This window comes from Schistocerca serialis, chromosome 11, assembly GCF_023864345.2.
Source record: "Schistocerca serialis cubense isolate TAMUIC-IGC-003099 chromosome 11, iqSchSeri2.2, whole genome shotgun sequence".
Taxonomy (NCBI): domain Eukaryota; kingdom Metazoa; phylum Arthropoda; class Insecta; order Orthoptera; family Acrididae; genus Schistocerca; species Schistocerca serialis.
This window is the reverse complement of record NC_064648.1, coordinates 91,783,945-91,800,879: the sequence shown is the minus strand read 5'-3', so window position 1 is coordinate 91,800,879 and position 16,935 is coordinate 91,783,945. Positions and strand designations below refer to the sequence as shown.

At 39.1% G+C, this 16,935-nt stretch overlaps 1 long non-coding RNA gene across 1 annotated transcript; it reads left to right on the top strand.

Moving 5' to 3' along the window:
• Positions 1-3,312: 3,312 nt before the first annotated feature.
• On the top strand, positions 3,313-14,742 carry LOC126427199 (uncharacterized). The gene is made up of 2 exons (XR_007576586.1): positions 3,313-3,370; positions 13,995-14,742. It is a non-coding gene; the product is annotated as an uncharacterized LOC126427199 (long non-coding RNA).
• The last annotated feature ends 2,193 nt before the right edge of the window (positions 14,743-16,935 follow it).

Genomic DNA, 16,935 nt, shown 5'->3' with positions numbered 1-16,935 from the left:
TAAACTCCTCTTTAAGTAAGGTGATAGGAGAGGTCAATAACTGCTGACTTGTTTCATTGTTGACATCATTTTCCAAAATGCAGTTGAATACCAGCAGCTGCCAGTCTTGTGATGGCTTTTGTTACCACTGGAAAGTTGGCATTCGTGATGCCAAGTTTCCAGACAAGGTGTGTGTGTGTGTGTGTGTGTGTGTGTGTGTGTGTGTGTGTGTGTGTGTGTGTGTGTGTGTGTGTGAAGACCTCTTTCACAGTTTTGGTAGCACTTGATTCATAGCTATTGAGCTCACAAGAGATTACCTTTCTTTTAGTGTGGATCATCCAGTAATATTCAGCAGCATTAAGCCAGGAATCCAATCATCTAAGCACAAGGTGGGTGAAGGAGGGGCAGTGAAGGTGCTCGTTCCTTGGATTTCTGCACCTGTAGCGGGACGTTCACATTAATTGTCGTGCCACAAGTAATTAATTTTCCTACATCAGAGCAATTTGATCACACCTCTTCTGCAACTCTGCGTAACGCATGCACGAGTCAAATGACATAAACCATACTGCGGTAGAGAATTTGAAGCCCTCGGCTGCTTTAGCCGTGTGTGAAGCACCATCTGTTGCCAGAAGCAAAACATTTTCTCTGCTCACAACATCTTGTCACAGTAGCTTCACAGAGTTGTGAAACAAAATGGCAACTGTTGAATTTTGTACTCTCTCTCAAGAGCTTCACGTATTAGGAGGAACATTTTTCCAGGCCTGTCAACTTTCAGAACACCCCATAACATCTGCAACATAATGTCCCCCCACATTAGTACCTTTGTATAGGGATGTTGATCTTTAGTTCAGCAACACTAATTCTTTTTTTTTTTTTTTTTTTTTTTTTTTTTTTTTTAGCTACTCTTCTTAGTAGCACACCGATAAATAGTTCTTTCTCAATATAGATTAACCTGGAACAGGATGTTCTGTGTACTTCTCAAGAACTGTCTGAAATGTGGATTCTTCAGCTTCTCAGATGGGATGTTGCAAGACACCATCATTTCACCTGTCTTTAAATGTTTGTAACATTGAAGATGAACCTGTCTTTTCAACTAACAGCATTTGTCTGCTGCCATTTTCAGCATTTCTCTTCACACAGCTGCTGTATTTGGTGGTATTACAGTGCTGTTGCACATTAAAGTGCTTTTCTGCACTAACTTTGACTTCACTTAATTAACAAAATAACATTTCCCCACCAGTGCTGAAGAACTTATCATCAAACTCACGAACGAAACCTTGCAACCCCATGCTGTTGGACCGCTTTTGTGGAACCACTTGAGTTCATATTCTCACTGAATTGTGTGACCACATGTGCGATGTTTATCATGTCGGGAGGTGCCTTTGTTAGTTTTGAGAATGTTTTGTTGGCTCCAACCAACAGTGTCTTACATCAGCAAACTGACTAGTGTGTAATGCTACTTGTCTACTGTTGTTGTGATCTTCGGTACAGAGACTGGTTTGATGCAGCCCTCCATGCTACTCTATCGTGAGCAAGCTTCATCATCTCCAAGTAACTACTGCAACTTACATCCTTCTGAATCTGCTTAGTGTATTCATCTCTTGGTCTCCCTCTACGATTTTTACCCTCCACACTGCCCTCCAATATTAAATTGGTGATCCGTTGATGCCTCAGAACATGTCCTACCAACCGATCCCTTCTTCTTGTCAAGTTGTGCCACAAATTCCTTTTCTCCTCAATTCTACTCAGTACCTCCTCATTAGTTACATGATTTACCCATTTGATCTTCAGCATTCTTCTGTAGCACCACATTTCAAAAGCTTCTATTCTGTTCTTGTCTAAACTAATTATTGTACTTCTTTCACTTCCATACGTGGCTACACTCCATACGAATACTTTCAGAAAAGACTTTCTGACCCTTAAATTTATACTCAATGTTAACAAAGTTCTCTGCTTCAGAAACACTTTCCTTACCATTGCCAGTCTACATTTTATAGCCCCGACCATCATCAGTTATTTTTATCCCCAAATAGTTAAACTCCTTTACTACTTTAAGTGTCTCATTTCCTAATCTAATTCCCTCAGCATCACCTGATTTAATTCGACTACAGTCCATTATCCTCTTGTTTTGCTTTTGTTGATGTTCATCTTACATCCCCCTTTCAAGACACTGTTTATTCAATTCAACTTCTCTTCCAGGTCCTTTGCTGTCTCTGACAGAACTAGTATGTCATCGGTAAACCTCAAAGTTTTTATTTCTTCTCTGTGGATTTTAATTCCTTCTCCAAATTTTTCTTTTGTTTCCTTTACTGCTTGCTCAGTATACAGACTGAATAACATTGAGGATAGGCTACCACCCTGTCTCACTCCCTTTCCAACCACTGCTTCTCTTTCATGTTCCTTGACTCGTATAACTGCCGTCTGGTTTCTGTAAAAATTGTAAATAGCCATTTGGCCCCTGGCACCTTCAGAGTTTGAAAGAGACTATTCCAGTCAACATTGTCAGAAGCCTTCTCTGCTAGAAACACAAGTTTACCTTTCCTTAATCTATGTTAAGATAAGGCGTAAGTCGTAGGTCAGTATGCCAGTATGCCTCACATGTTCCAACATTTGTACAGAATCCAAACTGATTCTCCCCAAGGTCGGCTTCTACCAGTCTACTAAAGTCGTGATAAATAAAGCTTTGTAGTAATTGTTGTGTTTATTTGTGGCATTATAATCTGTAACATTGTCATGTGAGCAACATTTTCATGTTTTTATTCGTGTGTTCATATAAGATACAACAAATATATAAAGTTCTGCAAAAGTTGGCGGAAATATAACCTGTTACTGAAAAAAAAGATGTAAATATGACTTTGGATGCATAATAGACGTACATTTATTTATACTATAACAGCTGAATTTATGCATAAATTGTTGTTAAATTCACCATGAAGTTCAGGAAAAAATATGACTTGTCATAAAAATGTGGGCCCTTGTTATGATTACTTGAAGTGAAAAGTGAAGTGTCAAAAGTATTCAGTAATGTACCATAAGGAAACAGAGAATTAAACCTTTTAAACATAATTTCCATCATGTAAATTTCATACACCACGAAAACATTATAAATCTGACATCTGTTTTAAATTTTTCCAGCTTGATGAGTCAAATGGTTCAAATGGCTCTGAGCACTATGCGACTCAACTGCTGAGGTCATCAGGCGCCTAGAACTTAGAACTAATTAAACCTAACTAACCTAAGGACAGCATACAACACCCAGCCATCACGAGGCAGAGAAAATCCCTGACCCCGCCGGGAATCGAACCCGGGAACCCGGGCGTGGGAAGCGAGAACGCTTGATGAATCGCTGGAGGACTTTGAAGTTGGCAGTCACCCATTGCTAATAAATCTGGTGAGTCACTGAGTTTTATAATATTTCAGTACTTACAACTAGAATACAAGTTGCAATAAGCTCAGTAAGAAGGCCTGACTGCAACTCATTTTCTCAATGAAATTGTGGTTCTGTTGTTTGTCTTCTTCTTCTTCTTAGTTCTTCAATCGTCAGGTTGGTTGTCGGCAGTGCACAAAGCTTTTCTTTCTTGGGCCTTCATCTTGAGAGTGGTATGTGGTGCAGTCGTTACTGTCCATGATCTAGGCAAAGTATTCCAGTCTCGGTCTGCCGCTTGTGTTCTTATCTCATTCTGTACAGCGAAACACTCCAAACAAATGCCTTTGTGAGGTCTTTCCTGAAATGTCTGTCTATGCAGCTGGATGTGAAAAGGTTCCACAGTTTATAAATATTTTAGCATACAGTCACTAATATTAGGAACAAGTCGAGAGCAATGTGTTTCGAGAGTCGAGCTCTCATCATCAGGCTGTCTGAGTTAACCCTACATAAAATGCACTTCAGAAGCACTGGAGGTCAAAATATAAGATTATTCAGACATGGAGACTATCATCTTACTTTAAAACTGGAAGCACCAGATTCCCTGCATCCTTATCTGCATATTCTTCAAAACATTGTTTATGTAAGGCAGTAAACATCAGTCATACCAGCTGCCTCTCAGTGCAGGTCAGAGCTGCACACGTGTTTATAAATAAGTGGTGCCTTAAAAGCAGCACTTCAAAGGATGTGTGTTAACATGGATAAGGAAGCAGGGAATCTGATGCTACCACTTTTCAAGTAAGACAAGGACTTTGTAGCTGAGTAATTTTATTTGTTTTTCTATTTTTACCTTGAGTGTTTTTGAAGTGCATTTTATGTAGGATTAATTTTGAAGCCGGATGATGGCAGCTTGACCCCAAAAACATGTTGCTGTGGATTATGTTCCTAAAATTAGTGGTTGTATGCTAAAATATGTATAAAGGTTGCCTTAAAAATAGCTACCTTTGGTGCTTAAAATGGATAATATTAGAAAGTTTCTTCTCTTGTTAAAATCAGTCTTTGTGTGATAGATTTGGCTTGCAATATTCTTCTTTGATCTTCCATTTGATGTAATTTTACTCCATCAGTAGGTGAAGGATTCGGTGGTTTACAGTTGCTCACTGAGCTTTGAGCAGTGATATTTTGCTTACTCACCACAAAGATCTTTTTTTTAGCTTCATTAATTTCCATGTTATAAGAAAAACTGAGTGTGGTTCCATCTGGGCCAGCATCACTTCTAATTGAAGGGACTGGTGGAAGAAAGTGCTAATTCACAATAGCATAATTTGGGTTGTTACATGTTGTTCGATTAACCCTTTTGTTACAGTAGTCTGCTTCGCTGAGCTGGTGCCACTGATCGGTGTAGCGTGCCGCGAACTGTGTACATTGCACGTCAGTAAGATGATGTGCCAACACACAAACCCACATTACAATTTTTACACTTGTACTTAGATTCTCATTTTCTGTCATTTGCACTTCAAACAACACACCTTCTATTTCGGTTTCTTCCTACTGGTTTGTAAACCGAAGAAAAGTGTCTTTCTGTTAAGCTCAGTGGATGATTATTGCCTGTTCGGTGTTGATATTTTATGCTTCGATGATACTCTTCCAGTATCTCCCTGATTAACTGCAATTGAAGTTTTCCCATAGATACCAGTTCTTTCCTCTTGTGTTTATAAAGACAATAGGCATTCCACACACAAATGTCCAGCAAGTGAAGGAAATGTTTGTGATGCCATTGCAGAGATTTCAATGTTGATTCCACAGTGCTTATAACCGTGTCAGTTTTATCAACTGCACCCATTGAATTATTATAATTCAATACGCATACAGGTTTTTGGATAACTTTTACTGTATCAAATTCATCTGAGTGCATGGTAGAAAGCATATAGACTTCTTTTTTATCCATCCACTTTTTTTAATATTAAATTTTTGCACGATTGACAGGTTTCCTGTCCTCATTTTAATCGTTCACCAGTTTTAGGCATTCCTTTTCTTCTCTTTCTTATGGTCCCGCACACATTTGTGCAATTATTGTGTAGCTTTCTAAATAAAGCTGCACTGAAATACCAATTATCTATGTGAACGGTATGGCCCTTTCCTAAATAGGGCTTTACAAGCGCTTCAACTATCGCTCCCGACTTTCCAGTATCCTTATTTTTGGTATCCACCAGGGCAGATGATCCCATGTAAACAATTAAATCTAGTAGAAATCTTGTCTCACAGTCACAGAGAAAAAAAGATTTTATTCCAAATCTTTTTCTTTTTGACGGGATGTATTGTTTGAAAGACAGCCACCCTTTATAAAAAAAGTAAACTTTGTCTGTGCACAGCTTTTGGAATGGCTGAAATGACTGACAAAATTTTTTTTTATAATAAATCAGTGATGATCTGTATTTTGTATAACAATCATTGGTAGAACCGACATCATGGTTGAAATGCAGCATTCATAGTAATTGGAATAGTGGTCTCTAGCCATTACTTCTCCAAAATATTGCTTTGCAGAAGTTTGTCTTTACTCCAGTACTCTACTAAATATAATTTCTTGTTCCACGTCATTCAAAATGATATGGCAAAAAAACATAGTTTGGCTACTCCAGTTCCTTCTGAATTGTTTGTTACTATTATCTTGCTGAGGCCAACAGTGATTTGTTTCATTTTCAATTCACTCTACGAGATCTTCAGAGGTAATCACATTTCTGTTTTTCCCTTGGTCTTAAGAATGAAACCTCTCTTCAGCTTCTATCTGTTCCTTCCACAGAAAGAACTCCGAAAATAAAATTACACTGCATAAGTAGCGCAAACATAAGTGCAGCATTTATGTGTTATTCTGAGGAAATAATTTAGTTGAAACACATAAGGTAACGTAGTAGGTGAATATGGTTTGGGGCTAAGAAATGAAAGAGGAAGCTGCCTGATAGAATATTGCACAGAGCACAACTTAATCATAGCTAACACGTGGTTCAAGAATCGTAAAAGAAGGTTGTATACATGGAAGAAGCCTGGAGATACTGACAAGTTTCAGATACATTATATAATGGTAATACAGAGATTTAGGAACCAGGTTTTAAATTGTAAGACATTTCCAGGGGCAGATGTGGACTCTGACCACAATCTATTGGTTATGAACCGTAGATTAAAACTGAAACTGCAAAAAAGTGGGAATTTAAGGAGATGGGACCTGGATAAACTGACTAAACCAGAGGTTGTACAGAGTTTCAGGGAGAGCATAAGGGAACAATTGACAGGAATGAGGGAAAGAACTACATTAGAAAAAGAGTGGGTAGCTTTGAGAGATGAAGTAGTGAAGGCAGGAGAGGATCTAGTAGGTAAAAAGAATAGGGCTAGTAGAAATCCTTGGGTAACAGAAGAAATATTGAGTTTAATTGATGAAAGGAGAAAATACAAAAATGCAGTAAATGAAGCAGGCAAAAAGGAATACAAACGTCTCAAAAATGAGATCGACAGGAAGTGCAAAATGGCTAAGCAGGGACGGCTAGAGGTCAAATGTAAGGATGTAGAGGCTTATCTCACTAGGGTTAAGATAGATAGACTGCCTACAGGAAAATTAAAGAGACCTCCGGAGAAAAGAGAACCACTTGCATGAGTATCAAGAGCTCAGATGGAAACCCAGTTCTAAGCAAAGAAAGGAAAGCAGAAAGGTGGAAGTAGTATATAGAGGGTCTATACAAGGGCGATGTACTTGAGGACTATATTATGGAGATGGAAGAGGATGTAGATGAAGATGAAATGGGAGATACGATAATGCGTGATGAGTTTGACAGAGCACTGAAAGACCTGCGTCGAAACAAGGCCCCGGGAGTAGACAACATTCCATTTGAACTACTGACGGCCTTGGGTGAGCCAGTCCTGAAAAAACTCTACCATCTGGTGAGCAAGATGCATGAGACAGGCGAAATACCCTCAGACTTCAAGAAGAACATAATAATTCTAATCCCAAAGAAAGCAGATGTTGACAGATGTGAAAATTACCGAACTTTCAGTTTAATAAGCCACAGCTGCAAAATACTAACGCGAATTATTTACAGACGAATGGAAAAACTAGTAGAAGCCGACCTCGGGGAAGATCAGTTTGGATTCCATAGAAATGTTGGAACACATGAGGCAATACTGACCTTACGACTTAGCTTAGAAGAAAGATTAAGGAAAGGCAAACCTACGTTTCTAGCATTTGTAGACTTAGAGAAAGCTTTTGACAATGTTGACTGGAACACTCTCTTTCAAATTCTAAAGGTGGAAGGGGTAAAATACAGGGAGCGACACGCTATTTACAATTTGTACAGAAACCAGATGGCAGTTACAAGAGTCAAGGTACATGAAAGGGAAGCAGTGGTTGGGAAGGGAATGAGACAGGGTTGTAGCCTCTCCCTGATGTTATTCAATCTGTATATTGAGCAAGCAGTAAAGGAAACAAAAGAAAAATTTGGAGTTGGTATTAAAATCCAGGGAGAAGAAATAAAAACTTTGAGGTTCGCCAATGTCATTGTAATTCTCTCAGAGACAGCAAAGGACTTGGAAGAGCAGTTGAACACAATGGACAGTGTCTTGAAAGGAGGATATAAGATGAACATCAACAAAAGTAAAACGAGGATAATGGAATGTAGTGAAATTAAGTCAGGTGATGCTGAGGGAATTAGATTAAGAAATGAGTCACTTAAAGTAGTAAATAAGTTTTGCTATTTGGGGAGCAAAATAACTGATGATGGTCGAAGTAGAGAGGATATAAAATGTAGACTGGCAATAGCAAGGAAAGCGTTTCTGAAGAAGAGAAATTTGTTAACATCGAGAATAGATTTAAGTGTGAGGAAGTCGTTTCTGGGAGTATTTGTATGGAGTGAAACATGGACAATAAATAGTTTGGACAAGAAGAGAATAGAAGCTTTCGAAATGTGGTGCTACAGAAGAATGTTGAAGATTAGATTGGTAGATCACGTAACTAACGAGGAGGTATTGAATAGGATTGGGGAGAAGAGAAGTTTGTGGCAAAATTTGAATAGAAGATGGAATCGGTTGGTAGGACACGTTCTGAGGCATCAAGGGATCACCAATTTAGTATTGGAGGGCAGCGTGGAGGGTAAAATACATAGAGGGAGACCAAGAGATGAATGCACTAAACTGATTCAGAAGGATATAGGTTGCAGTAGGTACTGGGAGATGAAGCAGCTTGCACAGGAGAGAGTAGCATGGAGAGCTGCATCAAACCAGTCTCAGGACTGAAGACCACAACAACACACGCAAGATAACACTGAGCAAGTATTACCTGCTCTCTAATAATTATTATAAGCAAGGTGCCGGAGAAATTGTGATAATGGAGACAGTCTGCCCCATTCATGTGTTGTATAATCTGAAAATGGTTGTGGTATGTAAATACAATCCATGTCAGAATGCTTTATGCCATACTTCCAACCTAACCTAAGCCTAGGGCTACACCACAGATCAGCCTGTCACCACAACGAAATTTAGAAACATGTTGCATGCTGGGGCAAATCCAGATTAACAATTTAATAAGTCTATCTGACACTGTAGAGTTGTTTAAAGTTATATCCTGAAAATATATTGCCAGTCATGGATTACCCTAAATACTTTCTTATCTGTATTTAGATTAATAATACTCAACATAAACACTAATGATTACTGTTGTTGTTGTTCTTGTTGTTGTTGTGGTCTTCAGTCCTGAGACTGGTTTGATGCAGCCCTCCATTCTAATCTATCCTGTGCAAGCTTCATCATCTCCCAGTACCTACTGCAACCTACATCCTTCTGAATCTGCTTAGTGTATTCATCTCTTGGTCTCCCTCTACGATTTTTACCCTTCACGCTGCCCTCCAATGCTAAATTTGTGATCCCTTGATGCCTCAGGACATGTCCTACCAACCGATCCCTTCTTCTAGTCAAGTTGTGCCACAAACTTCTCTTCTCCCCAATCCTATTCAATACCTCCTCATTAGTTACGTGATCTACCCATCTAATCTTCAACATTCTTCTATAGCACCACATTTCGAAAGCTTCTATTCTCTTCTTGTCCAAACTATTTATCGTCCATGTTTCACTTCCATACATGGCTACACTCCATACAAATACTTTCAGAAACGACCTCCTGACACTTAAATCTATACTCGATGTTAACAAATTTCTCTCCTTCAGAAACGCTTTCCTTGCCATTGCCAGTCTACATTTTATATCCTCTCTACTTCGACCATCATCAGTTATTTTGCTCCCCAAATAGCAAAACTCCTTTACTACTTTAAGTGACTCATTTCCTAATCTAATTACCTCAGCATCACCCGACTTAATTCGACTACATTCCATTATCCTCATTTTACTTTTGTTGATGTTCATCTTATATCCTCCTTTCAAGACACTGTCCATTGTGTTCAACTGCTCTTCCAAGTCCTTTGCTGTCTCTGAGAGAATTACAATGTCATCGGCGAACCTCAAAGTTTTTATTTCTTCTCCCTGGATTTTAATACCTACTCCAAATTTTTCTTTTGTTTCCTTTACTGCTTGCTAAATATACAGATTGAATAACATCGGGGAGAGGCTACAACCCTGTCTCATTCCCTTCCCAACCACTGCTTCCCTTTCATGTACCTCGGCTCTTGTAACTGCCATCTGGTTTCTGCACAAATTATAAATAGCCTGTCGCTCCCTGTATTTTACCCCTTCCACCTTTAGAATTTGAAAGAGAGTAGTCCAGTCAACATTGTCAAAACCTTTCTCTAAGTCTACAAATGCTAGAAACGTAGGTTTGCCTTTCCTTAATCTTTCTTCTAAGATAAGTCGTAAGGTCAGTATTGCCTCACGTGTTCCAACATTTCTACCGATTCCAAACTGATCTTCCCCGAGGTAGGCTTCTACCAGTTTTTCCATTCGTCTGTAAATAATTTGCGTTAGTATTTTGCAGCTGTGGCTTATTAAACTGATAGTTCGGTAATATTCACATCTGTCAACACCTGCTTTCTTTGTGATTAGAATTATTATATTCTTCTTGAAGTGTGAGGGAATTTCGCCTGTCTCATGCATCTTGCTCACCAGATGGTAGAGATTTGTGAGGACTGGCTCTCCCAAGCTGTCAGTAGTTCTAATGGAATGTTGTCTACTCCCGGGGCCTTGTTTTGACTCAGGTCTTTCAGTGCTCTGTCAAACTCTTCACGCAGTATCTTATCTCCCATTTCATCTTCATCCTCTTCAATATCCATAATATTGTCCTCAAATACATCGCCCTTGTATAGACCCTCTATATACTCCTTCCACCTTTCTGCTTTCCTTTCTTTGCTTAGAACTGAGTTTCCATCTGAGCTCTTGATATTCATACAAGAGGCTCTCTTTCCTCCAAAGGTCTCTTTAATTTTCCTGTAGGCAGTATCTATCTTACCCCTAGTGAGATAAGCCTCTACATCCTTACATTTGTTCTCTAGCCATGCCTGCTTAGCCATTTTGCACTTCCTGTCGATCTCATTTTTGAGACGTTTGTATTCCGATTTGCCTGCTTCATTTACTGCATTTTTGTATTTTCTCCTTTCATCAATTAAATTCAATATTTTTTCTGTTACCCAACGAGTTCTACTAGCTCTCATCTTTTTACCTACTTGATCCGCTGCTGCCTTCACTACTTCATCTCTCAAAGCTACCCATTCGTCTTCTACTGTATTTCTTTCCCCCATTCCTGTCACTCGTTCCCTTATGCTGTCCCTGAAACTCTGTACAACTTTTGGTTTAGTCGGTTCATCCAAGTCCCATCTCCTTAAATTCCCACCTTTTTTCAATTTCTTCAGTTTTAATCTACAGTTCATAACCAATAGATTGTGGTCAGAGTCCACATCTGCCCCTGGAAATGTCTTACAATTTAAAACCTGGTTCCTAAATCTCTGTCTTACCTTTATATAATCTATCTGAAACTTGTCAGTATCTCCAGGCTTCTTCCATGTATACAACCTTCTTTTATGATTCTTGAACCAAGTGTTAGCTATGATTAAGTTATGCACTGCACAAAATTCTACCAGCCGGCTTCCTCTTTCATTTTTTAGCCCCAATCCATATTCACCTACTATGTTTCCTTCTCTCCCTTTTCCTACTGTCGAATTCCAGTCACCCATGACTATTAAATTTTCGTCTCCCTTCACTACCTGGATAATTTCTTGTATCTCATCATACATTTCTTCAATTTCTTCGTCATCTGCAGAGCTAGTTGGCATATAAACTTGTACTACTGTAGTAGGCATGGGCTTCGTGTCTATCTTGGCCACTATAATATTTTCACTATGCTGTTTGTAGTAGCTTACCCGCACTCCTATTTTTTTATTCATTATTAAACCTACTCCTGCATTACCCCTGTTTGATTTTGTATTTAGAACCCTGTATTCACCTGAGCAGAAGTCGTGTTCCTCCTGCCACTAAACTTCACTAATTCCCACTATATATAACTTTAACCTATCCATTTCCCTTTTTAAATTTTCTAACCTACCTGCCCGATTAAGGGATCTGACATTCTACGTTCAGATCTGTGGAATGCCAGTTTTCTTTCTCCTGATAACGATCACTACACCATATCATTAACTCATTGGAAAGACCTACACATACAAACAATGTACAACATTAGTTATCTGGCAAATACGTACATACAATGCAGTACACTTTAGTTTCGTCACCTTCTACAGAATTAAAGGTCATTTCTTTGAACTCCATTTTCTGTTGTGAACACTCTCCAAGTGGTATATGAGTTCTTGCCTCTGAGAGCATCAAAACGTATTGCACTCAGTACATGTCATCTAAATAACAAAGAAAATGTGTTTTTGCTTAATATCTTAATATCATACTGTGATGGAAAAAGAACGTGTAAACAGAATTAATGCACTTACTCATCCATCATGTTTAATACTGCCAATTATGAAGCAGAATCTTCAGGGATGTGGAACAACACAGTCAAGGTGCAGTGAGGAACTAGGGCCTACATTACTTAAATATCTAAAATAAGTTATTTGTGCTTCATGAAACTACTTTAAAAATTCAGGGGAAAGGCCGCACCTCCAACTCTTCGGAAACGATCTATCCAGAGGGCCTACATCACAAGTGACACTTTACTTTGCTTAAGTGTACTAGTTAATTGTCAAAGAGTTTTACAGCAGTTCTGGCATTCACCTCCCATGACTTGCCTAGTAATTAACCCTCTCAGCCCTTTCTTTTATAGCCTTAGCTTGGACCCATTTGTGGGCTTTTTGTGATATGTGAACGTTTCTGCTCAGTCTGCAATGCAGAGACGCTACTGCAGACGTTCACACTGGTGATATCTCCATAACATTTTTGCTAATATAGCACACTTGACTATAAACCAGCCATCTGGTTACAGCAGTTGTGTTACATTATTACATTAAGGTTCACGCAGCATTTAAATGGTGACTGAGAGGCAACCAACATTTCTCCTGCCTTTCCAGAAGCAGAACTGTGTCTCTTCATGTGTTTGTTTACGTCTGTCACCAGCTAATCATAAATATGTAACATTTCTTTCCTAGGCTCTACTTGTATATTTTTGCGATGCTTCACCCCCATACGTCACACAAGCCTGCCACACCACCAGTCTGTGCAACATCAGCCATGGTGTAACGTACGGCGAGAAATTAAGAAAAGCACAACACACACACACACACACACACACACACACACACACACACCAAGATAGCTCCTGGGAAAATCATAATAACGAAGTGTTCAAAGATCTACACACCGGTAGCTACAACTAACTGGCTCTTACGGCCAACCAATGAGACATCGGTGCCAGTTGAAATAGCTACGTATAATGCCTTGTGGCTGTAGAAGGTGTAATGACAAGCGGCTCGCAAGCCCTGAGGAATCATGGGGTCAACAGAAGCGTCCGATTCCACCTGTCTGCATTGACGTAAGGGTGTTGTCGTGGGTGATGTCATTACGCCACGGTGTTTAGGAGTTGGTTGTGTTTGTAGATGATGTCTTGTTGTGTTTCATGGTGCCCTCCCGTGTGTGTTTGGTTGGTTGGTTGGTTTTTTAAAAAAAACCTCTTATATTTAGCTTGACCTCTCCCTAAACCCCACAATTTCCCGCAGTTGTCTCGTTAATTTGATGGAAGTTTTGGATGGAGATGTTATTGTCTTATTTATACATATTTTCATGTTTGTTGCCATGTGTATGTAGTAACATGACAGGTGCCATATTGGAGATGCTTAGAATAGCCATTTCTGCCATATTGATGATGTCGTAGGTCAAAGCAGACGGCTGGAATCTGACACTTCTGTAATCCCGGGATCATGACGTCATCTCTCCCGCTAGTCAATATCGCTGGCAGTTTTCAAACCGCTGATTTCTTTGAACCTAGCCATCCTTTGCAGAAGCAGCTCGCAGGCCCTCAGGAATCATGACGTTATATCATGACATGAGGTCATCTCTCACGCTAGCCAGTATCGCTGGTAGTTTTTGAACCCCAGATATTCTTTGAGCCAAGCCATTCTTTGTGATGCCGTGTGGGTGTATGTACAATGCCAGATTTTGTGTTGCATGTGCGATAAAGCATTTCAGTTATGGAAAACTTTGTATCCTTCATTTTCCTTGTGTGTGCATATAGAGCCAAATATGGAAGTTACTGTGAAGTGCCTGCAGGATGACTGCAATTTTTTTTTCAACGTCTTGGCAAATTTGAGAACACATGCTGCAAAAGCACATGCTTGCAGAGGAGAAAGGAAAGTTTATATTCCAGACAATGGATGGTAAGTAACTTCGTATAATAATTTTATGATGTGCAAGAAAAGTAAAGTGTCTGGTAAATCTACAGAATTTCCTTCTTTGTGCCTATAGTATTGTGATGCACTGTGTTACCCTGTAAAGTTTCTTTCAGTACAACTATGAGGATTATTTGTGGTAACAGCATATTATCATAAGAAATGGCTTCGGTATTTAAGTTGCAATCTTTGTAACTTTTGTTGGTCAGAATTTGTGTAGTAACTGTATTCTAATTTCAGTATCGCTCTAATATTTTGTTTCAGTCACATGTTCCTTCACACTTGAAAATTTCTGAATGTTCAAAATGACATCAGTGACCATAGTCAGTATTTTTACAGTAAAATTGCTATGAATTGCAGTGACAGAATCCAGATTTGTGAGTGGTGTTACCTATTTTTGTAATGGATGTTTCAGAGTTTCTGAAGTGAAAGTCCAAAGAAGAGAAGACAGCAAGAAGTAGCTATTTGTGTTTTTCATGGTTTATAGGCCTACTGGGGAAACTTGCCATGTAAAAAAAATGAGGAACGCATCAAGCTTGGTACCTCTATGGTGATGTGGAAATCCGAGCATTGTTAATAAAGAAATTAATTTTGTGTTATTTTCGTTTGATTCCTTTATCGTGTTGCCTATAGTTCACAAAATTTAATTGAAATACCGAGTTGATAATTTCAACATAAATTGGACAATCCACATAGCTGTCTCTAATGGCTTTGCTGCTTTTCACAGGTAAAGTATGGCTATTCACTAGTCCTTCAGTTCGCATGTTTCTTAATCAATTGTGGCAAAAGAAATCACTGACTCAAAGCATAATTTGCTTGGTACACATAATTGGAAATTGCTTATTTAGTTGTAATTTTACATTTTTAGATTATAGTATTCTCTGAGAGTTTATCTTGCTGCCTTTCTTGGGTGTGGTTTTTCTATATTTAACAAGTTTACTGATATGGTTAATGACAGATGTTTCACCACCAGGTAAGGTATACAGCATTAAGTGTGCTGTGCTGTTGTCGCTGGTGGCAGCAGCATGATAGTCAATGCGTTAAGGGGGCACTTAGGAACCTTGAGAATAAAGTATATGCATCTATAATAGTCTTGGCTAAAAAGATACAGCTAGAATGCTAATTACTGTTTGAGCTATTATCCTTTAGACAGTTAATATCTTATGCCAAATATGTATCTAAAACTGAATTCGTAAACAACTTTCTAGTCATTTAATCGTTTGGCTTTGTAGAAATTGAAATAAAAATACTGCAGACCCAAAAATCGCCTCGAAATGGTAAGGAATATCAGATACAAGTAAGTCATTTTGCTCATTAAGAATAAAATGTAAAAATGCTGCTATCTGGTTATTACCATGAGACCACTGCACACAAAACAGGGCTGTGTAAGACTTTGTTCCCTGGTTCTCATTGGCTGAAGTAACTAAAATTAAATTTCTGAGAAATGCGGAAACTTTGTTATCCGTATATCCCCAGCATGATTTAAAATTTTTGCAGTGAAATGGCACTGATAGTGCATAACATATTTTGCAACTAAGTAGTTAGAAATTGATGTGGGGTATGTATTTCAAGACACACTTGAGAACCCCCCCCCATGAACCATGGACCTTGCCGTTGGTGGGGAGGCTTGCGTGCCTCAGCGATACAGATGGCCGTACCGTAGGTGCAACCACAACGGAGGGGTATCTGTTGAGAGGCCAGACAAACGTGTGGTTCCTGAAGAGGGGCAGCAGCCTTTTCAGTAGTTGCAAGGGCAACAGTCTGGATGATTGACTGATCTGGCCTTGTAACAATAACCAAAACGGCCTTGCTGTGCTGGTACTGCGAACGGCTGAAAGCAAGGGGAAACTACAGCCGTAATTTTTCCCGAGGGCATGCAGCTTTACTGTATGATTACATGATGATGGCGTCCTCTTGGGTAAAATATTCCGGAGGTAAAATAGTCCCCCATTCGGATCTCCGGGCGGGGACTACTCAAGAGGATGTCGTTATCAGGAGGAAGAAAACTGGCATTCTACGGACCGGAGCGTGGAATGTCAGATCCCTTAATCGGGCAGGTAGGTTAGAAAATTTAAAAAGGGAAATGGATAGGTTGAAGTTAGATATAGTGGGAATTAGTGAAGTTCGGTGGCAGGAGGAACAAGACTTCTGGTCAGGTGACTACAGGGTTATAAACACAAAATCAAATAGGGGTAATGCAGGAGTAGGTTTAATAATGAATAGGAAAATAGGAATGCGGGTAAGCTACTACAAACAGCATAGTGAACGCATTATTGTGGCCAAGATAGATACGAAGCCCACACCTACTACAGTAGTACAAGTTTATATGCCAACTAGCTCTGCAGATGACGAAGAAATTGAAGAAATGTATGATGAAATAAAAGAAATTATTCAGATTGTGAAGGGAGACGAAAATTTAATAGTCATGGGTGACTGGAATTCGAGTGTAGGAAAAGGGAGAGAAGGAAACATAGTAGGTGAATATGGATTGGGGGACAGAAATGAAAGAGGAAGCCGCCTGGTAGAATTTTGCACAGAGCACAACATAATCATAACTAACACTTGGTTTAAGAATCATGAAAGAAGGTTGTATACATGGAAGAACCCTGGAGATACTAAAAGGTATCAGATAGATTATATAATGGTAAGACAGAGATTTAGGAACCAGGTTTTAAATTGTAAGACATTTCCAGGGGCAGATGTGGACTCTGACCACAATCTATTGGTTATGACCTGTAGATTAAAACTGAAGAAACTGCAAAAAGGTGGGAATTTAAGGAGATGGGA